Source organism: Elephantulus edwardii, unplaced genomic scaffold (assembly GCF_000299155.1).
Source record: "Elephantulus edwardii isolate Elephantulus edwardi_28Jun2011 unplaced genomic scaffold, EleEdw1.0 scaffold00060, whole genome shotgun sequence".
Taxonomy (NCBI): Eukaryota; Metazoa; Chordata; class Mammalia; order Macroscelidea; family Macroscelididae; genus Elephantulus; species Elephantulus edwardii.
Genome location: NW_006399810.1, coordinates 10,920,475 through 10,946,318, shown reverse-complemented (window position 1 = coordinate 10,946,318; position 25,844 = coordinate 10,920,475). Strand labels below are relative to the sequence as shown.

Here is a 25,844-nt window from a genome sequence, read left to right as displayed (position 1 = left end):
CCACACAAGCCAATAGCTCATGTGAAGGACAGAGCTAAGAGTTGGTCCCAGTTATGGGTCATTCTGACTCCGTGGAACACAGTAACCCCCTACACACACACACACACACACACAATGTAATGCAGACTTACACCTTCAAAAGCATATGGGGCAGTCACACATTTTATATCTTTCACTCAACAACAGAAGACAGCAAATACAGAAAATTAGTTTTTATACATTTTCACGCAAATTCTCAAGTGGTGCTTTTTTCCCTTCTACTATTTTTTCTCTGATAATTAATATACTACCACCTCCTTAGCCCAAGGATAGAGATGGACAAAGGTTAAAATAATAGCCCATAATTTTACATCAGTACAGCAAAGCTTAAGTAAATTAGCTGAAGGTCTACAATTATTTAGTTACTAGAACTCAAGTCTATTGTTATTTCTAGTGTTATTTCTCTCCGTGTCTCATTTGCTGCTGGGGAGAGCATGAAAGAAAAATTTTGTAATTGGGTTTTGTACCACCAGATATTATTTTGGGCAGTTTGAATTAGTTTAATGCTAGAGATGTGAAAACAGAGTAAAAAAAAAAACCACAAAAATGAGAATGCTCTAACAGTGCTTTTAATGAGGATTTTTGTTTTACAGTGTAGAATAGTCATAACTTTTGTCGTTATAACCATGGTTTTTTCCCTTGTTCGTCAGTGCTGTTGTGTTTTCTCATATATATCTTTTCATTTGCAAATTTGACATGATCAATGAGATTTGTATTCTCTACTCCTTCCTTTTCTACCTCTTGTGCACATAAATATTTTCCCTCTATTGAACCCCCAAACTTCCAGAATAACACAGATCCCCCCCCCACTTAAATGTTTCTGGACATGCATGTGGCACAATGCACTACTGGCTGCACACTTATTTCAAATGGAGATTAGAGCTTACAAGTGAAAGGAATAAGCAGTAGGTGAAAGTGATGCTTCTGTTTTCTCAGGATTTGGATTATTTTGGCTTCCAAGATGAAGAACTACAACGTGGATTTCAAGCATTTGCAAGTTGGTTCTCTAGCCAAGTAAATGCAAAGTATGCTCCAGTTTAGGGCTTTCAGCCACTTAAGGAAGGGTTGACTTTATTGTTTGAGCGCTAAGGAAAGCCATTTATCGCCTCCATTGTACCATGTAATGTCAAATTCCATTTCAAGTGTGGGCCAGGCGTTAAACAATGCGAGGCCAGTCATGTGAAACTGGCCCAAGAAGGGAGTCACGGGGTTTTTCTTAAGATTGGTCACCCCCCATTTTGCTCTTGACCTGCTCCCCTCTGGTGATGTGGTGTGCAGTGGGAAATCCCTTGACCTGAAGCCTGGGCCCAGGGTTTCGTGCAAGATCAAAGGGCAGATCGGGCATCTCCGCCTGGCCGAGGTGGGCCTTTCCCAGGCCACCACACTGTGAGGCAGCCAGGGGTTTTGTTCTGGCAGGAACCAGGGCCTGGCCTGTGAGGCCTGGGCTCTCTTTGTCTGGCCTGAGAAGTTGGAGGCCCAGGTTGCCGATCCAGTGTTCATCAAATGATCAAAGGCCCAAAGGCCTGGACATGAAACCTTTCTTCCCATTTCCTTTTCTAAAAAAAAAAAAAAGAATGAATTGCACGAGGACCAAAGAATGCCATTTCCAAAGCTTTTATGTGCTGTGCCTGGCCTGTCGGAGCCCTTCAGTTCTCAACGCAAGGACCAAGTGCACTTCCAGGAGGGGCCAGCTGCAGCCGCAGAGGCAACCCTGCACTGCTTTCAGAAAGGCTTTTAAGGATTAAGGTCTTTGCTCCTATTTTAAGAGCTTTTAGGAATAAACCTAGAATAATTTAAGTTCTTTTTCCACCATCTAGTTTATTAGCAAGGGGGACAACAATGCATTTTTAAATCAAAGTAAATAGGCCTCTTGCAGTGGGAAAGTTGGTATCAGTAGGAAAAATGCTTTTGCTCTTTCATCGTTTCTGTTGCAGTGGCTACGTCTCTCAGGAAGAATTAATATTTTCCATCAGTATTCTCTTTGAGGGCAGAGTGTCCCTTTCTCAGGGAAGAAGTTTGTTCCAGTTGGTCAGACCTAGTTTTCTTAGTCAAGATGCTGTCAGAGATTGTGTTTTGTTTTCCCTCCATGGCATCTCTTGACCTAGCATTTATTTCTGTTACATAATCACTTTTGGAAGGAATGGGGAACTGTGGGGAGCTCTGGTGGCGTAGTCCATGCGGAGTTACACTCCTAACCCAAAGGCCTCACTTCGCATCTACCAGCTGCTCTGCAGGAGAAGGCTGAGCAATCTCCTCCTGTGGGGTTTACAGCCTCAGAAAACCCAATGGTGTGCCAGCCGTGAGAGGGTTCTGATTGAAAGGCAATGAGTTTGAGTTGTTTGGAGAACTGTGGGCCACTGGTGGAACTTCCCAAAGAAAATGCTTGCTGGTGTCTGCAGTGGTCAGACTCAGAAGCCAGGTGGTATCCTTCCTCCCCAGGGGGCAGTCATGGAAACCCACTTGTTGAGTGTTGAGAAAAGCTCACATGTTCATCAGAGGATTCCCGTATGTGGATAGGATTGAGGATGTCTTTCCCCCTACATGCTTCTTCCAAAGTAGGGTTTGGACTAAGCAGTTTCTGGTCTCTGGGTTGCTCTTGTCATTCAAAACACCCTAGAGATCTCTCTCCTTTTTTTTTTTTTTTTTGTAAGAAAGGCCCTCTTTGTCTGGCAGGGTGATCAGAGCAGCAGTTTCGTTTTGCAGAGCCAGTCTTCTGCTATTGTTTATGCTCCTAGCTGCCTGGTAAGTGTGTGCTAACCTAGGACACCTTCTTAAATGGTAGAATTACATGAATGTAGATGGACAGTGAACTGCTCCCTGACTGTGCGGTCAGCACCAGAGCGCCATCCCCAGCAGTTCAGCCTGTTTTGCTATCTCCAGTGTGTTCTTCAGGGAACTCTGGTGACCGAAGGAGTTGTGCTGTCAACTCAAGGTGGGCAATTCTAATCCACCCACTGCTCCTGGGGAGAAGAGCAGTCCTTGTTCTCCTGTGCGACTTTCTGCCTCTGAAAACCTGCTGGACGATCTGTTATGAGCTGGTTTTGACTTGAAGAGTGTGTTGTGTAAAATACACTTGACTTTGCTTGTGTGTTGCTTTTTCTTGCTGTCTGAGGGCCTGTTTTGCTGGAGATCTGGTGTGACTGTAGGGAGTTGTGAGGCTAACTCAAAGACACCGTCTCTGGCTGTTTACATCCACCAGCGGCTCCGAGGGAGAAAGATGGAGTCTCCTTCCACACGGTTTCTAGCCTCCCGGAACCCCTGCATGGGGTCAGCTATGAGAGGGTTTGGTCTTGACAGTAGTGAGTAGAGTTGCTGTTTGCCACTGCACTGAATGCTGCACTTGAATTTTGTTCTGTGATTTCATGCAGAGCCATAGCCCAAAGGAATTGATGTTATTGGTGGTAACGTCTTAAGGCCACGTTCCACTGACTCTGTTCACCATTTTTTCCGACTCTCTGTTTTCATCCTTTCTTTGTGGCTTCTCTTTTGCCTTTTCTGGGTCAGAGAAAGGCGAGAGCACCAAAAGGAATATCCATGCCCACGTCATAGGTGAGATGTGAGGATGAAATGAGTGTGCATGGAAAAGGCCTCGCTCGAACCTGGCCTAGAGTAGCTGCTGAGAGAGCAGGGCCCTTCTCTTTATGTCACATCCATGTTTTATTTGCTTTGTTCACAGCTGAGTGGCAAGGGCATGACTTTTATGGTCTGATTTTGCAACTCATTCATAACATCATTTGAGAGTTTAACATCATTTCTGAGTTTTAAAAGACCACTGCTCTAACTGGGCATCTCTGGAGAGGTCTTATAATAGAGAAGCTTATGAGAAACCTTCCATTTCCTGGTAACACAACTGCAAATACATTACATACCTGACTGGACATCCCAGATGAGAGCTTTAGAACCAACCTGTGTGCCTGGACTGCACCGAGGCACAGTCAGTGAAAGGCCGGTGTATATTAGTACGGGCGGCCCCTGGATTAGGAACAAGCTCACATTTATCGTTAGGTCACATTCTTACATACATTAAAACAGTTCATATCTAATACAAGTTAGTCAAGTAGTTTTCTCAGTATAGAATAGTGTGCCTTTCTATATATAAAACATTAGAGAAACATTTTCAGATACACTGAAACATTTAACATAATAAAATATAATAATGAATTTTTATGTGTCTTGTGAATACATGGATTTTGATATAATAGAATTTGAAGGCTTGGTTCATGCCTTTTACAAGTTGGTTTTTTATAAGGTGGATAGTCACAGGGATGGCTTATACTGCATGACATTTGACAGTATTATAAGTAATGCTGGGTTTATTCCTTACAATGGGTTAGGTGTCAACTTTTAATAGCAGGTCAAAGTAGATCGTAGACTGCCTTTCAGAACCAAGGAAGTTTAAAATGCAGGGAAGAAGGTAAGCCAGCCTAAATGAGCCTTACTGCCCGTTCATGTATGTTCTTTTACAACAGGTGTCAAAATACCTTTCTAAAGGCCATCAAGCTGCTCACTGAATTTTTAGAACCAGTATCCCTGTAGAGCCACATGTGACAGTTTATGGAGAATTTGAAATACAGCTCCTCATTCACGTACAGAGTATCAAGCACACAGTGTGACATGCGATGTTCCCATTGGAGCTGCTCTTGGGTGGCACAGTGCCAGAGAGTGCCATTCAGGGTGGGCATCAGATACTGTCCACTCTTCCACATTTTCCTCATCACTCTGGGCCAGCTGCCATAATCTCTATCCTGTGCTGCCATAGTATCCTTGAGACTGGTTTCCCTGCTCTTGCTCTTACAAGCCTGTTCTAAGTGTGATGTTTAAAAACGTGAACATTTTAGCAGGCCTGCTTTGCTCTTGGGATAAATCCAAACCCCTAAGCACAGCTAGCTGACTCTTGCTCATTTCTACAGTCTCCCTCGAGACACCAGGCACACCTTAACAAAGTGTTCCTTCTGCCTGTCTTTTTCTTGTTGTTTTTATGTACCATCAAGTTGGAACCAGGTTTTCAGAGGTTGTTTAATTGCATAGCAGGAGATTGCCCATCTCTCTCCTGTGGAGTAACTGGTAGATTTGAACCACAAGCCTTCAGGTTGCTAGCGCAGCTCCTTGCCTCTAGGCTAGTGCTCAGTAAATATCTGTGGATTTCAGTTGCCTCTTTTCTTTCTTTTTTTTTTTTTTCTCAAGGAGATGCAAAGTACTGGAGCAATAGTTTATTTTGTACATTTTACACTCTGTACAGGGAGAGAGCTGATCCAGAGAAACTCAGTGGGTGCCTAGTTTCACCTAACTAGTAAGAACTGGATTTGGAACCCTAGTCTTTCCTCACTTAAAAACCATCCAAGAGACTGAGGTAGTAATTGACCATGAAAGGCAGTGGGACCATCAGGGACCAAGGAACAGAAGCTTCTGGGCATGTTTTCAAGGGAGTGACATTGTCTGTAGGGAGTTGCACAGCTAACCTAAAAGTTGAGCCTCTCTGGTAGTTTGAATCCACAAAATTTCTCAGAAGAAAAATGGACAATCTCTTCTTGTGAGATTTGGAAATCCAATGGAGAGTCAGGAGTAAGTTACAATTCAACAGCAATGAAAAGATTACGTGAAACAGATGAGTTGGAAGGAAGAATTGGCTCAGGACTGTAGGAAAAACTGAAGAAGAGTTCATTGAGATTAAATTATGGAGGGACTTGAATTTGTAATTTTGTGTTTGGATTTGTGATCAGATTTGGCTTTGTCTTATAGGCAGTGTAGACTCATTAGAGAAGACATTGGGGAAGTGATAACACCCAGTGATATAGCAGCAGGGTTAACTTGGTAGTGTAGAAAATGGCTTAGAAAGTAAAGGAGCTAAACTCAGGGAGACATGGTACCACCTTAGGGGTGTGCATGAGAGGGAAGGCCTGACCCCACTTGTGTGGATACACGTACAAAGGTGAACCCTGGAGGAGTTTGCTTCTCAAGTGAACAAAACTTATCCAGTGGCTTGAACACAGAAAGTAAAGTATGCTGAAGTGGGAAATCTCACACTTTCATTCTGCCAAAACATAAAGTACCAGCCAAAAATTATTTTCACAGCTATGCTTGGCCTCAGCATGTCTACATGGTGATAATGCCTTGTCGCCTATCTGAAATTTCTGCCTGGGGAGAAAAAATTGTCCAGGACAGGATATTGGAAAAAAGAAGAAAGATGAAAAAGGAATCTTTGCTGTGTGTTTTATTTTAGGTGGAGAAATAGAATTTTGTCTCACACACACACACACACACACACACACGTATATTTATTCCATGAAGTAACAGTGTCATGTTTATTCCCATATCAGCTTGTTTATTTTTAGCATATTTCCTTCCCTTGAGCATTAGAAAGTAATGACAGGCGTGTGGAGCTTGAAATGTCACTGTCCTGGTTTATAAACCATCTTGGGAAGCGTGTAGCAGAGGGTGCCTGGCAGGTGAAGTGCTCTTGTGCAGTGTCACGTAATAGCTGCAGTGGCTTCTGGAGAGGAGGGAGGCCTGCTGACGTGTGGGCCACTGTGTCGGGAGATGGCTCCTCACACACACCATCATCACTGGGAAGTCAGTTACTTAAATGGAGAGAAGCCACTTCTCGGCAAATGTAGCCAATGATTGCCATGTGGTTGGGCTCATGAATGGGTCACTGTCCTGTTGGAGTGCTCGGTCATCAGTGTCCTAATGCTGTCAGCATGGGAACCCTCAGGAACACACCAGTGTTTCTCTGGGAAGTCAGGAGGTGAAAGCTGGTTGTGAGCCCCAACCTCTCAAACCTCTTCTAGAATGCTCCCTCATGTATATCTCATCTACATTTGTTTCTCAGTAAGACTCAACATCCAGATTTATTTCTTCCCTCTGTAGGGAGTTGTGGTTCAAATCTGAGAGAAAAAGATGAGCAGTCTCCTCTCATGCAGTTTACAACCCCTAAAACCCATCAGGGGAGCTCTGGTGACCCAGTGGAGAAGCTGCGCTGCCATCTCAAAGGCATGCAGTTCAAATCCACCAGTGGCTCCACCGAAGAAGGATGAGCATTCTCCTCCCATATAATTTACTGTGTCTGAAAACCCACTAAAGGGTCAGCTATATCTCTTCTGACTTGATGGCACATAATAAGAACCCCATGGAAGGTCAACCATGAGTCGATTCCAAGTCACTAGGAGTGAGCTTTGAGTTTTCCCTTGAAGAGCACCGCCTCGGCCTCTGCTGGCCTTGTGCTCTGGTTGCTACCTCACATGATTGTGGAATGGCATTCCTGCCGGCTCCCGCACCTCCTGCAGGTACAGTGCCTCTGTCTTCACAGGGTCCTGTCCATTCACGTAATGACAGCAGGAGCCCATCCTCCTGCCCCCTCCACCTCTCATGTACAGGCTCTGCATAGACAGCAGGGTGTCCCTGACCTGGCACGTTCAGCAGGACTGAGCTGCTTGTGTTTGTGGCCCTTTTCTGCTTTAGTGAAACATGTCCGGTGCTGGCAGCTAATTATCTTCTCTCTTGAACTCTGGCGGCTTAGAAACAGCACTGCAACCCCAAAGACATGCAGTTCTAAGCCACCAGGTACAGTGCAGGAGAAGGAAGGTGATTTACTGCCTCTGAAAAACCAGCTGGAGGGTCACCTATGGGTCAGATCTGGCGCGATTGCATGTAGCAACAAGACACGAGAGCTCTCAATGGATGTATTGTTACAGCTTCTTTTCCAAACCCATGACTGCCAGGACAAGTTCCCCCACTCATTTCACCTGGAGGAAAGCAACAGAGCAGTGACTCTGCTCCAGGACTGTTTCAGAGCTTGTGCTAAGTGCTTGTCCTTGAGTTCTGGCACTGTAGAAGTTTAGAGCTAGTGGAACTCAGGCTAACTGGAACAGATCACAGCTATAAAAGGGAACTACAGAGGTGTCCCTTGATTCTCTGCACTGGGTGAGAGAACTGGAGACACATTCCTCACCCAGTCTCCCTTCACCCTTTCCTGCTTCTTTGGCGCCTTTTGTGCTGTTGTGGCCTGACACATCTCTGCTCTTCTTTCATCCTTGAACAGTCTTGTCTGATTTCTTTTAGTTGTTTGCATTATATGTGGTTTGTTTATCATTTGATGATTTTTTTATACTTTTGTCCTTAAGGTACCAACCCATTATGTTTCCTCATCTTCAAGTCTTCTCTTTCCTTTTCTCTCTGCTTACCTACCCTAGACCCTTTCCTTTGGGGATTTATCTCACGCAGCCCCTGTTGGCACTATGTGCAGTCCTTTCTGCTGCTGGGCTGGTCCACTTGTAATCCTGGAGGAGTGAAGGGTCTTCTCCATCAACCTGAGCACTTTCAGGGGCAACTTCCAGAGACAGTTGCCAAGGATTTATCTCACCCGCTAGGCCTGAGTGTGTTTTCTTCCCCTGAAGGTGAGAAATTTTCACTGAGGAAACAGATTCTGCAGCTTCTATATATTCCCTGTCCAGTTCCTGGTGGCATACACGCCATTCTGGCTACTCGGTAGTGGCGATTTGCACACTATGGGAGTAGGATTCTGAGGGCTTCTGCTACAAAGATCGCTGTACCCATGGATGTCACCACTGGGAGAAGAACAGTCATCACAGCTGTCATATCTTTTTTTCTTAACATATTTTTATTGTTTGCATGCAGTCATTCATATACATTGTGTTTTCGGCATGCACATTATCTTTGTTCAAGCTTCCATTTCCATTATATTTTGTTCATGCATTATGACAGATGGTGAAGAGATTGAGATTGTTAACAGCTTTACTTTGCTTGGCTCCACAATGAATACTCTTGGGATCAGAAGCCAGGAAATGAAAAGATTAATTGCTTTGGGAAAGTCAGAGACCTCTCCAAGGTACTGAAGAGCACAATATCAGTCTGGAGACTAAGGTGTGCCTGATCCAGGCCATGGTCTTCACAATTATTTGCTATGTGTCAGAGAACTCGACAGTGACTAGGGATGACAGAAAGAGAATTGAGCCTTTGAGCTGTGGTGCTGGAGAAGACTATTGAATACACCAGAGACTGCTAGGAAAACAAACAGGTTTGTCCTGGAGAGTGTGAAACTGGGCTGGTCCTTGCATGCAATGCTTTGGGCGTGTTGCAAGGATGGACTAGTAGTCCTTGGAGAGAAACAGCGTGCTGGGAAGGGTGGAGGGAAAGCGTAGGAGAGGAAGACCCTGCACGAGATGGATTGACTCAGTGACTGGGGTAATGAGGGTAGGTGTGTCAGAGACAATAAGGTTAGCACAGGATAGAGCAGGTTTCAGGGCTATTATACTTAGGGTAACTATGAGTCACAGGTGGATTCAATGGCAAATAACAACAACAACATATTCTGGGGTTCTTTCCCACGTTACAGTCATCTTACCAAGAATTATATTCATGAAAGGATGTAAGCCAGCTCTTCATGCCTCATTTCAGATAGCCAATTTCCCATTTGCCCATCTGTCAAACCAGTACCATAGGGAACAAGCATGTCACTTTTGCTGAAGAATCTTCTATTTAGCTTGAAAACTTTAAACATCTGCATCCACAAGCAAAGTCCAGCCCAGAGTAAGCCATGAGATTGCGGCAATCAATACAAGCTCGTAACAAATCCTCATCTCTTCATCTGGTTGGGTCCTGGTCAACTCATATCAGCTCTTTGTGGCTAAGTCTAATAATCTTATAGAATTCTCTCAGTATTCAAATCAACCTATTTTAGATGGAAGATATGTGTGACCAATGCTGATAGTCACAACTCAGTACCACGAACCCAGTTCCCTTTTAGGCCTCTCCAATGTTTTTGTTATTGCTTTTTGAAAACAACAACAACACAACTGTTTATAAAGTCTGATGATGAAAAGAGAGCTTGACCCAAGTCAGGAGAACTGGATATTAGAGGTTCGGCTGCCAGCTGGGCAACCTGAAGGCTGACTATAAGAATCCCCCAGCCTTCTGAGGGTGGGGACTTGCTCTGCATTTATCTGTGAAATTAGACCTGGAATCAGAAAGGCTGAGGGGCAACTGCCAGACGTTGGAGGAAGGAAAGATGGGACTAGAGATTTTATTACTCAAGTTTATGAGTCAGTTCCAATAAAATGTCCTGAAGGTTTGCTGTGTCTTGGTTTTAAACATAGAGGCTGGACTTTTTAGAACACTGTATTAGTTTCCTGGGGCAGCTGTAACACAGTACCATCGAGTAAGTGGCTTAAAACAGGAAATAATTTTTATCCCTTTTCAGTGCCAGAAGTTGAAACTTGTCTGCAGAGCGATGTTCCCTCCAAATAGTTTAGGAAAAGTTCCTTCCTTGGTGCTTCCCTTGGCTTGTAGCAGGCTTATCCCAGTTCCTAACACTATCTTTACATGGCTGTCTTCCTGTCTACATTTCTGTCTTATTTTTTTAAAAAAATAAGTCTTCTTGTATTGAACTTATCATCTACCTTTTCATTTCTAAACTCATGTAAAAGAATTGCCTCTACCCAAAGACCCGACTGCCCTAGGGTCAAGTCTATTCCAGTCATGACCACCCTGTAGGATAGCGTAGGACTGCTCCTTGGGCTCCCAAGGCTATAAATCTCTCTCTGTGTGTGCACACACGCTATACGCATGGATTTCACCTGATGGCATACAAAGGAATCAAATAGAATACATTTGTGAAAAGACTCAGTGGAAAAGCTCAATATCAGCAGTGAAAACCGTCCAGATGCTAATTGTGGAACAGACCACCAACTACTCATATGCAAGTTCAAGCTGAAGTTGAGTAAAATTAAATCAACTCCACGGGAACGAAAATTTGACCTTGAGTCTGTCCCACTCGAATTTCAGAACCATCTCAGGAACAGGTTTGAGGCCTTGAGCACCAATGAGCATAGACCAAATGAGCTCTGGGAGGATATCAAGAAAATAGTCCATGAGGAAACAAAAGATCATTATAAAGGCTGAAAAAGAAGACCAAGATGAATGTTAGATGAAACTCTGAGTATTGCATTAGAGCACCGAGAAGCCAAAGGTAAAGGAAGAAACCAAAAAATCAAAGAGCTGAACAGAAAATTTCAAAAGGCATCCTGGGATGACAAAGCAAGATACTATAATGAAATGCACAGAGAGCTGGAGTCAGAAAATCAAAAGGGCCAAACTTGCTCAGCATTTCTTAAGCTGAAGGAGCTGAAAAACAAATTCAAGCCACAGATGCCAATACTTGAGGACAGTTTGGGTAGAATGTGAAATGATCCAGGAAATATCAAGAGAAGATGGAAGGAGTACATAGAGTCACTGTAGTAGAAGGAATTGGCTGACACAGGAATTTCATGAAATAACATATGAGCAAGAGCCTAGGGTGATTAAGGAGGAAGTTCAAATTGCTCTGAAGGAATTGGAAAAAAAATCAAGGCTCCAGGAGTTGATGGCATACCAATTGACATATTTCAACAAACAGACACTACTCTGGATGTACTCACTAAGTTGTTCCAAGAAATCTGGAGGACAGCCACCTGGCTGATTGACTGGAAAAGATTGATATTTGTTCCCATTCCAAAGAAAGGTGACGCAACAGAGTGTGGAAATTATCAAACAATATCATTAATATCACATGCGAGCAAGATTCTGCTGAAAATTATCCAAAAAGGTTTGGAACAATATGTCAACAGAGAACTGCCAGATGTGCAGGCTGGATTTAGAAGAGTTCGTGATACTAGGGATATTATGGCTAATGTAAGATGGATCTTGGCAGAAAGCAGAGACTACCAGAAGAATGTCTATCTGTGCTTCATTGACTATGCAAAGGCTTTTGACTGTGTGGATCACAACAGGCTATGGCTGACTCTGAGAAGAATAGGAATCCCAGAACATTTGATTGTGCTAATGGGAAACCTATACTTGGACCAAGAGGCAGTCGTCAGAACAGAGCAGGGAGACACTACATGGTTCAAAATCAAGAAGGGGGTCCATCAGGGATGTATTCTGTCTCCATATCTTTTCAATCTGTATGCAGAACATATCATCTGAGATGCTGGGCTGTATGAGGAGGAATGTGGCATCAGCATTGGTGGAAGAATCATTAACAACCTGCATTATGCAGATGACACAACCCTGCTTGCTGAAACTGAGGAAGACCTCAAGAGCTTGCTGCAGAAGGTCAAGGAATGTAGTCTTCAATATAGATTGAAGCTCATCATCAAGAAAACAAAGATTCTCACCACTGGACCAATTGGCAGCATCAGTACAGATGGTGAAGAGATTGAGATAGTTAACAGTTTTAGTTTACTTGGCTCCACAGTTAACACTCTTGGTAACAGCAGCCAGGAAATCAGGAGACGAATTGCATTGGGAAAGTCAGCTGTGAGGGACCTCTCAAGAGTACTGAAGAGCAACGATGTCAGGCTGGAGACTAAGGTGCACCTGATCTGGGCTATAGTCTTCACAATTATGTGCTATGCACCAGAGAGTTGGACAGTGAATAGGGCTGATAGAAAGAGAATTGATGCCTTTGAGCTGAGGTGCTGGAGAAGTGTTGAATATACCATGGGCTGCTAGGAGAACAAACAGGTTTGTCCTGGAGAAGATAAAGCTGGAATGCTCCTTTGAGTCAAGGATTCTGAAGCTTCATCTGACATGCTTTGGGCATGTTGCAAGGAGGGACTGGTCCTTGGAGAGGGACATCATGTTTGGGAGAAGGGGCAGAGCAGGAGATGAAGACCCTCAATGAGATGGATCGATTCTGTGAGTGGAGTGGTGGGAATGAGTGTGTTTGAGACGGCGAGGTTGGCACAGGATAGAACAGCATTTAGGGCTCTTGTACATAGGATCGCTATGAGTCGCAAGCTACTCGATGGCACATGACAACATCAATCTTTATTGTGGTCACTGTGAAGCTGAACACTGTGACATTGATGTGTCAAATGCAAATAATGGTCACACATGCTGGACAGAGTTTGGTGGAGCTTCCTGATTAAAACAAACTTGGAAGCAGGACTGTAATATATAAATAAATAAAGTATTAATAATAGCTATTAATAATATATATTTAAAAATTAATAACTCCTTTGGACTAATGATTAAGCAGTTGTGCTGCCAACTCAAAATTAGGCAGTTAGTGTTTTATCAGTTGCCCTTTGGGAGAAAGATAGACAATCTCTTCTTGTGCAGTTTAGTTTCTGCAAAACACCTGGAAGATGAGTCAGTTCCAACTGGATGATGATGATGAGTGTAATATTCACTTATTAATTTTCATTAATATTCATTCATTGTTGCATAGTTACAACCCCCCTGCCCGTCCTCTTTGCAGTGTACCTCTTATTCTGGGCTGTCGTTGTATGTAGAATGTCTAATAGCTAGATATATCTTGTTATTCAGTACCATAGAGGTGAGGCTGACTCATAGACAACCCTCCAGTGGGACTAAATGGCATAGGAGGATAGCCCATCTTTCTCCCATTGAGCAGTTGGTGGATTCAAACTTCATGCCTTTGGGCTGGCAGCACGAGTCCTTACCACCAAACCCTCAGAATATATCTCTATCTCTATATAAACATGCGGGGGTGGGGGGGGAAGCCTAGTCTGTAGACTATTGTACTGCTCACCCAAAGGCCAGACCTCTCTGTTGGTTTGAATCCATCAGTTGCTTCATGGAAGAAAGATGAACAGTCTCTTTCCCTGTTATTTACAAACTCAAAAATCCAATGTTGGGTCATCAGTGAGTTAGTTCTGAATCTATAGCAGTGATTTTGAGAGAGAGAGAATATGTGTGTGTGTGTGTGTGTGTGTGTGTGTGTGTGTGTGTACTCCCCACCCGCCCCCCAAGCATCCCTGGCTCCCTTCTGAATGTACTGCTGATAACTTTGTATGGAGCTTTCTAGATCTTCAAAAATACTGTGTATTATTTTTTCCCTGGTATTAACAGTGTATTGTCTGTTGTATTGTCTGTCGTGCTGCTAACCCAAAGGGTGGCAGGTAAGTCCATCTGTGGTTCCACAGAAGCAGTTCTTCCTGTAAAGTCTCCTCCTGTGGAAATCATAGATTTGGCTGGCTGCCATGAATAAGAATTGACTTGGCACCAGTGATGAATGTTTCATGAATTTGAATGTGTGTATAATATAATGTCATTTTAAATAATATTTTTTATTTTATTTGTGATTTTAACAAAAGTTTACAGAAAAGTTAGATCTTCTTTCATTCATTCTTGTGCATTTTACCTCCTCTCCCTCCTTTCCCCCTCTCCATTTTACTGTTTTAAAAAATATTCATTCATTGTTATAAAATCCCCCCCACCAAGTCCTCTTTGCAGAGTACCTCTTACTCTGGGTTATTGTCATATGTATAATGTCTAATTATATATTCCTTTTAAACAGTTCTTTCCTTCACCTGTTCCAATACAATGTTCATCATCTGTCCACTCTTTTCCTATTCTCCTCCCAACCCCCCCATGACAGACGGCTTTAAAACAGTGGTGCTATATGCAGTATTTGTCCTTTTGTGACTGAGATAGTTTACTGAGCATAATGTCCTCCAGGGTCCACCATATTGTGTAGTGTTTTACAAACTCATTTTTTCAGTGCTGTGTAGTATTCCACTGTATGACTATACCATAGGTTTTCTATTTGCTCATTTGTTGATGGGCATTTCGGTTGCTTCCATCTCTTTGTTATTATAAATAACACAGCAATTAACATGAGTGCACATATATCAGTTTGGGTGACAGTTCTGATTTCTTTTATTCCTAGTAGTGGCATTGCTGAGTTAAATGGTATTTCTATTTCCTACTTTTTGAGAAAGCACCAAATCACCTTCCACAGTTCTTGCACTATTTTACACTCCCACTAGCAGTGAATAAGAATTTCTGTCTCTCCCCCGCCTCCCTAGCATTTGTTCTTTGCTGGCTCTATTGAACTTTGCTATTGTTACTGAGGTGAGATGATATATTTGTTTTTTTAAGAAAGAGAGAGCATACATGAGCTGCCATTGATTTGACTGGGACTCAAAGGGACCATGTGTATAATGGAAACTGGTCCTGTGTGATCCTTAAAATCACAGCATGCTGGAACCCAGTGTCACAGCTGTACTGCCAGTTCATCCTCACGATTCACCCCTGCCCTGATTGGTCCACTGCAACTGAGGAGAATTGATGCCTTTCAGCTGTGGTGTTGGAAAACAGTATTGAATATACCATGGACTTCTAAGAAAATGAACTATTTCATCTTGGAGAGGGTTAAACCAGGCTGCTCCTTGGAGGCAAGGATTCTGAAGAGCTTCACCTGACATACTTTGGACATGTTGCAAGGAGGGACCAGTACTTGGAGAAGAACGTCATGCTTGGGAGGGTGAATGGACAGTATAGGAGAAGACCCTCTATTAGGTGGATTGATTCAGTGACTGAGGTAATTGAGGTGGGTGTGTCGGAGACAGTGAGAATGGCATAGGATAGAGCAGGGTTTAGGGCTGTTGTACATAGGGTCACTATGAGTCGCAGGTGACTCAACAGCACATATCAACAACATCATCCTCTTAATTATAATTACACAGGCAAGCTTTCATCATGGCTGGCCATGAGGTCCTACACTCTCTTGGAATCCTTCCCTTATGTCTCACATCCTTCTTAATGGCTGTATAGTATTACATGAGATGGACATGCTGTAATGAATTTAAACATGCCTCCCTTTTTGGATGTATGTGTCATTTTCTGTTCTTTTTTTGTTGTTTACAGAAAATGCTTTCCTTTCCCATCTTGTCCACACTTCCTCAGGCATGTGACACTTGCTTTTACAGGGAATGTGAGTCATACCCTTGATGACAGCCACACACTGCCAGTGGCATTATAATTGACAGTTTACATGTGGTCACTCGCTCACTATTGACCAGTTGATTCAGACTCCTAATAACACTCCACTGTGTTTCTGAGGCTGTAAATCGCAATGCAAGGGGAGTGCCCATCTGTTTTCCTCAGAGCCACTGGAGGATTTGAACTGCTGGAGACTTCTGGGTGATCAGTGTAGGATGGCACAGGATAAGGCAAGGTTGAGATCTGCTGGTCACAGGACAGCTGAGTCCTGGTCGACTTGACGGTACCTAACAACATACCACCACAGCTCCCTTTGTGTGTAGTAGCCAGCTTCTGTGATCTTCCTGTCCATCACATCTTTTTCATAAGGTTAACAATTGCTGCTTCCTCACTCTTTTTTTAAGTCACTACTATGTGCTTATTTCCATTTGATGTCCAGGCCTGGCTTCTTTGTATTAACCTGTAAGTACCTGCAGAGTACTGACAGAGGATTTTCCAGTGCCTGGTAGAAAGTTATCAAAATATTTTGCAGAATTTCTTGTGTGTGTGTGTGTGTGTGTGTGTGTGAAATTTCTAGTATTAGAGGATTAGAAACAGAATGTAGTATAAAACAGAAAACTGATGACAAAAATCTCACTATTTCATTTTTTAAAAAATTTATACCACTGTTCATTTTATACAATTATTAATTTCCATTGATTTATTCTTGTACATTTTATTTTATTTAATATTTTCTGCATATAGTGTTGTATATAATTAATACTGATCTGTTACATTTCAAGCATTTACATTGTGGTTGGTACTTTTTTATATTATACTGATATATTTACAAAGTTTGAACACATTATTTTTCACAAAAGATCTTTCCCATTTCTTTCATTGAAGTTTGCAACCCTGTGATTAACAACCCCTCCCATTATGAACCCTCTGCATCCACCCTTGGATCCCCATACTCATTCTACAATAATGGCTTTATACAGTATTTGTCCTTGTGGGACAGAGTTAGTTCACTCATCATGCTGCTCTTCAGTTCTTGCCAAGTTAGGTAGTAATTTACAGTCATTACTCCTGCATATTGCATAGTATTCCATTGTGTGAATGTACTACAACCTCTCAATCCATTTGTTTGTGCTTGGACATCTTAGCTGTTTCCATGTTCTTGCAATGGTGAATAATGCTGCTATGAACATTGGTGTACAAATCTCTGTGCCTCAGTTCTTATTTTCTTGGGGTGTATTTCAAGCAATAGAATAGCTGGATCATATGGAATTTCTATGTTCAGCTTTTTAAGGAAATGTCAAACTGCCTTGTATTGCATTGTACAATCCCAACAACAATGTGTAAGAGTTCCTATCTAGCCATATCCCCCTCCCCCCAACGTTTATTACTTGCTGTCCTGTTAAACTTTGCCATGGCTACTGGAGTAAGATGATATTTCATTGCTGTTTTGATTTGCATCTCTCTTATTGCCAGTGATTTGTAGCATTTCTTCATGTGTCTGTTGGCCATTTTAATATCTTCTGTGAAAATTTTTTCCATGTCTTTTGCCCATTTTGTAACTGTGTTATTAGTTTTTTTCTTGTGGAGGCCCAGGAGTATTCTATAAATTTTCATTATGTGTCTCTTGTCTGAGATGGTATTGCTAAATGTTTGTTCTTAGTAGTAGGTTTTCTTTTCAGTCTGTTGGAAAAAGTTTGTGATGCACACAGGGATTTAATCTTTAGAAGGTCCTATTCATCAATTTTATCCTCTTCAGGTTGTGCATTTCTGGCTTTATTTGGTAGTTTCTTTATACCATAGGGTAGGCCTTGTAAGCTTGAACCCAGTTTGTCTCTCATAAACTTAATGGTTTGGGGCTTTACTGCCAAGTCTCTGATCCACCTTGAGTTGATTTTTGTATATGATGTGAGATGTGGATCTTGTTTCAGCTTTCTGCAAATAGCAGTCCAGTTTTGCCAGTACCATTTGTTGAAGAAGTTGTCATTTCCCCATTTGATATATTTTATTTCTTTGTCAAATATCATTTGACTGTGGATAGCTGGGTCTATTTCTAGGTTTTCAATTCTGTTCCACTGATCTATGTGCCTGTCATTGTACCAGTATCATGCTATTTTGGTTACTACCACTGTGTTTTGAGGTCAGAGAGTGCTATACTTCCCACTTCATTTTTATTTCTCAGAAATGTTTTGCTTATTCGGGGTCTCTTGCCTTTCCAAATAAACTTGTCAATTTCCCTTTCGGTCTCCTTGAAAAATGAATTTGGTATCTGTATTGAAGTTGTGTTTAATATGTAGATTGCTTTTGGTAGGATTGTCATCTTCACAATATTGAGACTTCCTATCCATGAACAGGGCACATTTTTCCATTTCTTTAGGTCTTGTATTGTGTCTCACAGAAATGTTCTGTAATTTTCTTTGTATAGGTCTTTTGTATCTCTAATTAGGTTCACTCCCAAGTATCTCAGATTGTGGTTGGCTATGGTAAATGGTATTGCTTTCTTGGTTTCCTTCTCTGAGTTCTCTTTGTTACTGTAGAGGAATCTGATTTTTGGATATTGATCTTGTACCCTGCCACTGTACTAAATTGGTATACTTAACTCCACCAGTTTTTTTGTAGAGTCTTTAGAGTTTTCTGTGTACACTGTCATATCATTTGCATATAATGATAGTTTAACCATCTCTTTGATGATCTGGATGCCTTTTATTTGCTTCTTTTGTCCCTAGCAAGCACTTCCAATACAATATTGAATAAAAGTAGTGACAGTGGGCATCCTTGTCTGGTTCCTGTTCTCAAGGAAAATGCTTTTAGTCTTTCTCCATTATTTGCTTCTCTTGTCATATTGCCCTAGCAAACACTTCCAGTACAATATTGAATAGAAATGGTGACAGTGGGTTTCTTTGTCTGGTCCTTGTTCACAAGGAAAATAAATGCTTTTGATCTTTCTTCATTGAGAATGATATTGTTTCATGGTTTTGCATATGTACTTTTCACTATGTTGAGGAAATTGCCTTTTATTCCAATTTTGCTAAGTCTCTTAATCAGGAAGCGTTGTTGGATTTTGTCAAATGCCTCAGAATTTCTTATTCTCCTGAAGTGATAATGGAGGGTCACTTTGAAATGACAGTGCACACCTGGTAAAGTACTATGTTTTGGGTTTTTTATAAAGGTTTGGAGGCACTTTCATTTCTCCAAATGATTTGTCATTTTTAAAAACATTTTTACTGTTTACATTGTGTTGAACTTGATTGTCATTGATATGACACTAATTCTTCTTCTCCAACCCAGTGAAATATTGCAAGAAGTAGGATACAATTTATCTAGAAGGTCAGCAGGGTATCTTTCCGGTAATAAGTTTTCAAAGTCTTGAGCTGATTAAGGTCATCAGAAGACAAACCATGGGTAAAAACCACTCTGTAAGAAAGGCCCAACACAGTGTGTGTGTGTGTGTGTGTGTGTGTGTGTGTGTGTGTGTGTTCCAGAGTGGAAGGTTCAGGTGGTTCAGACACACTGTACCTCAGCTGTGGAGCATTCAGAACCATGACATAAGCAAAGCATCCCCATCCTACGTTATTTTTGAGCCAAGAAACAATTATTGTGTTAAATATAAGGAAACTCTGACACATGTCACTCACATATGGTGCCTTCCTTACTCTTCACTATCCATCCTTCTAAAAACTTTGAGCTCAAAACACAATAGAATAAAAACATTCCAAGATGGAGCATGTGAATGGCATACTTCTCCTGGAGCTTATGAATTATTTGATCTGTGTATTTTTAAGTCATAGTAATCCTTTTTTTATTTTTTACCCCCTTTAGCTCAGAACAGAGTATTTCCTAAGTTCTACAGAGGCTAGTGTTTCAAAGTTCACTCATACAAAATTAAAGACCTTTCTTCTATACATGCTTGGTACATAATAATTTTTTGTTAATGTTTAAAGGAAAGAATACAGTGTATTCTTGCAGTTGGCAAAACCTTCTGAGTGAGAGTCTATAATAAAATTTATTTATGTTTATTGTGTTATTGTTACTGAACGTGCTCTTGGAAGCAACGCTAACAAATGACTGTCCTGAGACTCTGATGATGATCTCCCCCACAATGAATTCCCACCCACATAGAGCTTGAGGAATATTGGGCTAATGAAATTAGTCAGGTCACGTGACTCGCCTAACCAATAGCCAACCACCAAGAGAAATCAAAACAAACCTTATCAAGAGGCATGGTAGGTTTGTTTTTCTCTACCTTCAAATTGATTCTTTTATTGTAAAAAATTGTTTTAATACTGTATTACTAATGTCCTTTTAATATGTTATCTAAAGCTAAAAAAACTGCCTTGTCTTAAGAATAAATTCAACCAATATGTACATTTCAAAACCAGTGGACCCTGAGCGAATTAGAAAGTAATAGTGAAAGCAATTAATATTTATCGAGCAGTTCATTACATGGGACTCTGGTGGGCTGTTCTCTTTCAGAACGCCACCGCCCACGGAGGGCCTCTTGGCTATGGCACGCGAAATGGTCCACTAGCAGTGGGAAACGGGAGCCTTTGCAAGTTCCCAGGCAAAGAAGGAAAAATTCAGGCCCCAGGGAGCAATTTCATGCGACTGGCACCTACTACATTATAATGTGTGATCAAAATGCACAGTCTGCATCCGTCTTCACAGTACAATCATGAACTCACCAACTTAAATAACATTTACTCCATTAACACAAGTGTGGCTGTAATGGGTCCGTTGCCTCTCTCTGCTATTTGTGTGCATAGTCATGATACTTTCAAATAGAAATGCCTCCAGTTTCTCTACTGAATCCTGTTCTGTATTCTTCTGTGTGACATAGAGTTGGAACCGTTTCATAACTGACCCTCCAGTGGGTTTTCAGACACAAATCACGCAGGAGGTAGATTGCCCGCCTTTCTCCTGCAGAACCAGTAGAGGCTTCAAACCACATGTTGTTGGGATTGCAGTGCAGCTGCTTATCCCTAAGCCGCCAGAGCTCCCTGTATCCAGTGTTAAAATGATCCATCCTTAGATAAGGATTTTCTTTTCATATCTTTTTAATTCTTTAGCTGTTTACGACTTCCCGGCTTGAGTACCATACCCAGGGGGTCTGCCCGTTCATTCACCAGGAGCTTAACGTTACCTACCTGCACCTCTATGTTGTAAGCATAATTAGGGCTTTAACGAGATAGTTCTATTTCACATGCACCAAAAGGAGCTTCCTATATACTGGGAGTTTTGAATAGGTCTTATATTGCATGAACGTTTTCTAGAATGGAGAGGGACATGTGCCCTGCCCAGTCCAAGGGATCTGTTTCATAAATGCAGATTTGTGCATTACTGTGTGTGGCTGTGTCGATGTTTGCAGAGGTCAGAGAAAACGGCATTGCTCACTTGTTCCGGGCATGCTTTCCCGTGTTTTCATCCCATACAAAAAGATCCCATACGTGAGTTGTAGCAGGGCTTCTTTTTCTCTGAATACGTCAAGTAACTAATTACTCTTGATTCTGGCATATGAGGAGATATTAGCTATCCATATTAGACAATTGATTTTGCTTAATAAATCCATTACTTACCTAATTTTTGTGCTATACAGTTTTAAGCTTTAATTTGATTCCCTCCACTATTCAATTTTGGTTTCAGGCGAAGTATAATTCTGAGATATCATCCCTCTATTGTTTCATGTTTTAAATACCCCATCTAGGAATAACCCAATTAGACTTTCTCCTTCCCTTTCCCCCTCACTTCCCCTCACAAACAGTGGTCCAAAAGAGTGTCACGATGTAATAAAATAAGAAAGAGATTTTATTGGTAGCATTTTATCGAAGGATCATGCCATAGCTCAGGGAGACAACCATCAGCAATTATTCTCTCCATAGATAACTGCCAACGTGAGGGGAGAACCTCTTCTTCCTGGCCAATACCAATTACAGCGCTTAATAGCTTCATATGTCCCCAACCAGAATTCTGCAAGAAATAATTCCACTGAGTGATTTCCAGTGAGTGACTGTAGGGTATTTAAGACTTCAATAATAGTTTTATCATACAGACAACCCTTCAGAATTAAATAGCTGTTGAAAGAAGCTCCCACAACCCAGCCCATTTCAAGGGCTAGAAGAAAGTACTCTAGGAAGCCTAAAAAAAAAAGAGAGGGCCTTTTGAAAAATCTGTTTCACAAATGAACGCCTCAGCATTACAATTTGGAAGAATGAAAATATTCTGTATCTGTGGCATCAACACAGATGCCCAAAATTCATGCTTCGTGGATAAGAGAACTGAGCAGCCCCTGTGAATCCTCACGAGTGGATGCCAGCATATAACATGATAAATCACGTTGACTTTTTCCCCAGAAAGCGTTTTTGTCCTGGAATCAGTAGACTCTCTGTTAATGAGCATTTAATATGTACTATCCTGCCTCTTCCTCATTGAGTTAGAACCAACTCTAGCTGACAACAACCTACTCCCTTAGGTTTCTAAAGGCTGTAAACCACATGGAAGGACATTGCTCATATTTATTCTGCAAAGCAGCTAGTCAGTTCAAGCTGCATGCCTTTGGGTCAGCAACACAGTTCCCCCAGTGTTGTCCTGATGGGCCAATCCTTGGAAAAAGACCTCATGCTGGGAAAGATGAAAGATCAGAGAAGTAGAGGAAGACCCTCAGTAATGTAATTGATAGAGTGGCATTAACAGTGGGCTTGAGCATGGCAGAGATCATGGCAATGGCCCAGGACTGAGCAAAGTTCAGATCTGTTGTTCATAGAGTCACTGAGTTCTAGTCGACTTGATGGCACCTACCAATAAAGAACATTCTAGGCAAAGTCAGCAAGAATAAGGGAAACCTCAGTAAGATGAGTTGGCACAACCAGCACAGTGGGCTCGAGCGTACCCACCATCCTGAGTCAGCACCAGCCAGTGTTTCTTCCTGCTGAACCTACGGCTGGACTCATCTCAACCTCAACAGTAAATGGTGTCTGTAATCATGTACCATCCTACTGAATCCTTATAAGGACCTAAGGGCAAAATAAGAACCATTGCAGAGATGAGGAATGGTTCTGGCCTTGAAGGAGCCCAGACGTAGAGGAGCTGAGATGGGAACCCTGTGACTACAAATAATTGCCACTCTCTTAGTTTGTCCCCATTAGGGCTCTATTTCATTCAGTTTTGAGATGCCATAAGGAAGGAGAACAGAAACGCCTTATTTATAGTTCTACCTATAGTTGTGACATGTTTCACACTTAAAATCAAATCACAACAAAGACCCTATACACATGTACACAAGTGTCAGCTCTTAACCAAAAGGGACAGTTATAGCTGCTCCAACGGATTGCTGTATAGTCCTGATGAGACAGGCTGCAGATAAAAATGTCAGACCATGGAACGGAAACAGATATTTCTCTCTCCTCCTTCTCTGTCAATGAACAGCCTTAACCAAAAATCAGAAAGGAGGGCATCAACAATGTGTCTTGTCTCCATACCTTTTCAATCTACTTGCCGAACAGATCATTCAGGAATCAAGGCTTTATGAGGAGGAATGTGGCATCAGAATCAGAGGAAGATTCTTCAGCAACCTATGTTATTCAGATGATACAACCTTGCTTGCTGAAACTAAGGAGGACCTGAAGCACTTGATGCAGAAGGTCAAGGAGTGTAGTCTTCAATATAGATTGAAGCTCAACATCAAGAAAACGAAGATTCTCACCACTGGGTCAATTGGCAGCACTATGATAGATGGAGAAGAATTGAGGTTGTTAATAATTACAGATTGCTCAGTTCCACAATCAACACTCTTCATATCAGCAGGCCAGGAAATCAAAAGACAGGTTGCACTGGGAAAATCTGGTGTCAGGGACCTCTCCAGAGCACTAAGAAGCAGTGATGTCAGTCTGAAGACTAAGGTGCCCCTGATCCAGACCATAGTCTTCACAGTTACTTGCTGTGCTTCAGAGACCTGTACAGTGACTAAAGATGACAGAAAAAGAATTGATGCCTTTGAGTTGAGGTGCTGGAGAAGAGTCTTGATTGAACATACCACGGACTGCCAGAAAATAGGTTTGTCTTGAAAAGGGTGAAACCAAGTGTCTCCTTAGAGGCTAGGGTTTTGAAGCTCCGTGTCACATACTTTGGGCATGGGGCTAGAAGGAACTGATACTTGGAGAAGGACATCATGATTAGAAGGATGAAGGGATAACGCAGAAGAGGAAGACCCCAGATGAGATGGATTAATAACTGGAGCAGTTAGGTTAGATGTGGTGTAGTCCATGAAACTGGCTCAGGACAGGGCGGGCTTCAGAGCTGCTGTACACAGGGTTGCTATGAGTTATAGGTGATTTGACAGCACATAACAACAGCAGATGGCATTAACACTCAGAAATTTATTCTCCCATACTTTAGGAGGCTAGAAGCCTTAACTCAGGGCACTATTGCTAGAAAACCTTTTCTTTGTTGCTTCTGGAGGAAAGTTTTGGTCTCCTTTCTGTGGTGTAGGATTCTTGGATCTCCCCTGGATCTAGAAGCCTCCCGAGGCAGGGACTTGAGTCCAAAGGAAATGCTTTGCTCCCAACTCTTCTTTCTTGGTTTCAGGCGGGTCTTCTCTCTTCTGGTTCTGCCTCTCTCCATTTGTCTCTTGTAAGATTAAAAATTGATGTAAACCACACCCCAGGAAAATATCCAATCATGGCTCTGATCTAAGTAAGCTTGTTGCATCCCACCCTAAAGCCCTTACATTAGATCAGCACTAGTCACAGACGATCCATCATGAGAGGTTGATGACCTCATTACATCCTGCCGGGTTCTATCCTTATCTGCTGAGAATCATGGTCGAGCAAAGCTCATACATTTTTGGGGGGGAGATGGGTAGATGGGACACATTCAGTCCATTGGCATAAAGCAAATTTGGTTTTTAAAGAAGCCAGTTTCGTTACATAGTTATCGCTGTGCGTCTGCCATGTAGGCACTGAGTGCTAGCTGGTGCTTTGTGGAGATCATGAAATTGCTTGAACCAAGAGCCTCTTGGGGATGCAGTGCTGGAACAGGTGGGCACTGTGAGACACAGAGCTTTCTGAAGACCAGTTGGCCTCTGCTCCTTCTGATTACCCACTTGTGAGCAGAGCAGAATTCACCCATTTATTTCAGACTTTTGAAATCCCAGATTACTTTTTGAAAATGAGATTGTATCTCATTTAACCTTGTCAACTTTTGAAAATTTGCAAGGAGGGGTGAGCAGAAATTAACAGCTGAAGAGGAGCAGTGAAGCAAACGTGACCATGTGCTCTTTTGAGGTACTGAAACGGGATTCCCTAGCAACTTCCATCCTTACTAGACTCTTCGAAGACTTTATTTTTTTTCTTCTTAGTTCCAGTCAGGGTTTTTTTCATCCTTTTCACAAAGGCAGAGTCCCAGCATGGTACAAATAGTTAACACCCTCAGTTGTTAACTAGAAGTTTAGAGATTTGAGTAGTCTCAGTGGCAGGTGGCTCGGAAGGAAGACCTGATTGTCTCCTTCCAAGGAGACAGTCGTTGAAAACACCGTGGAGCTCAATTTTACTTCGACACATATGGGATTGCTATGAGTCAGGGTTGACTTAATGGCTACTGGTTGCTTCTTCAAGGCATGTAGGGAACTGTTTACGAATCCAAAGGTAGGGTCTCTGGTAGTTCAAATACACCCACCTCTTTGTTGGAGAGAAATGGATAATCTCCTCCTCTACGATTTACAGCCTCTGAAAAACCCATCGAGGGTCAGCAATGAGTTAGTTCTTACTTAATGGCAATGAGTTAATTTTTTTTTTAATTTACATTCTTTAAAGATGGTAGAGGCTCCTGATACATCTGTTCAAGCTGGAGTAGTGCTCATTGTCTAGTTGATGGAGATGGGAGACTTTCAGCTTGTGAACGTCATCATGACTTCAATCATCATGACTGCCATTAATGGAAAGCTTACAGCATGCCAAGCACTACTCCAATACTGCATGAGATGGATGTGCTTTTATTATATTCTCTTTAAAGATGAGGAACCCGAGACTTGTTCAAGGACCTAGAAGGATGGAGTATCATCTAGATCGGCT

The 25,844-nt window shown here is 42.0% G+C and overlaps 1 protein-coding gene across 1 annotated transcript in view; it reads left to right on the top strand.

Annotated features, from left to right (window-relative positions):
- The window catches only part of LOC102856993 (receptor-type tyrosine-protein phosphatase N2-like), a 1,387,447-nt gene that overhangs the window by 1,338,180 nt on the left and 23,423 nt on the right, over positions 1-25,844 (top strand). The gene's annotated exons all lie outside the window — the stretch shown is intronic.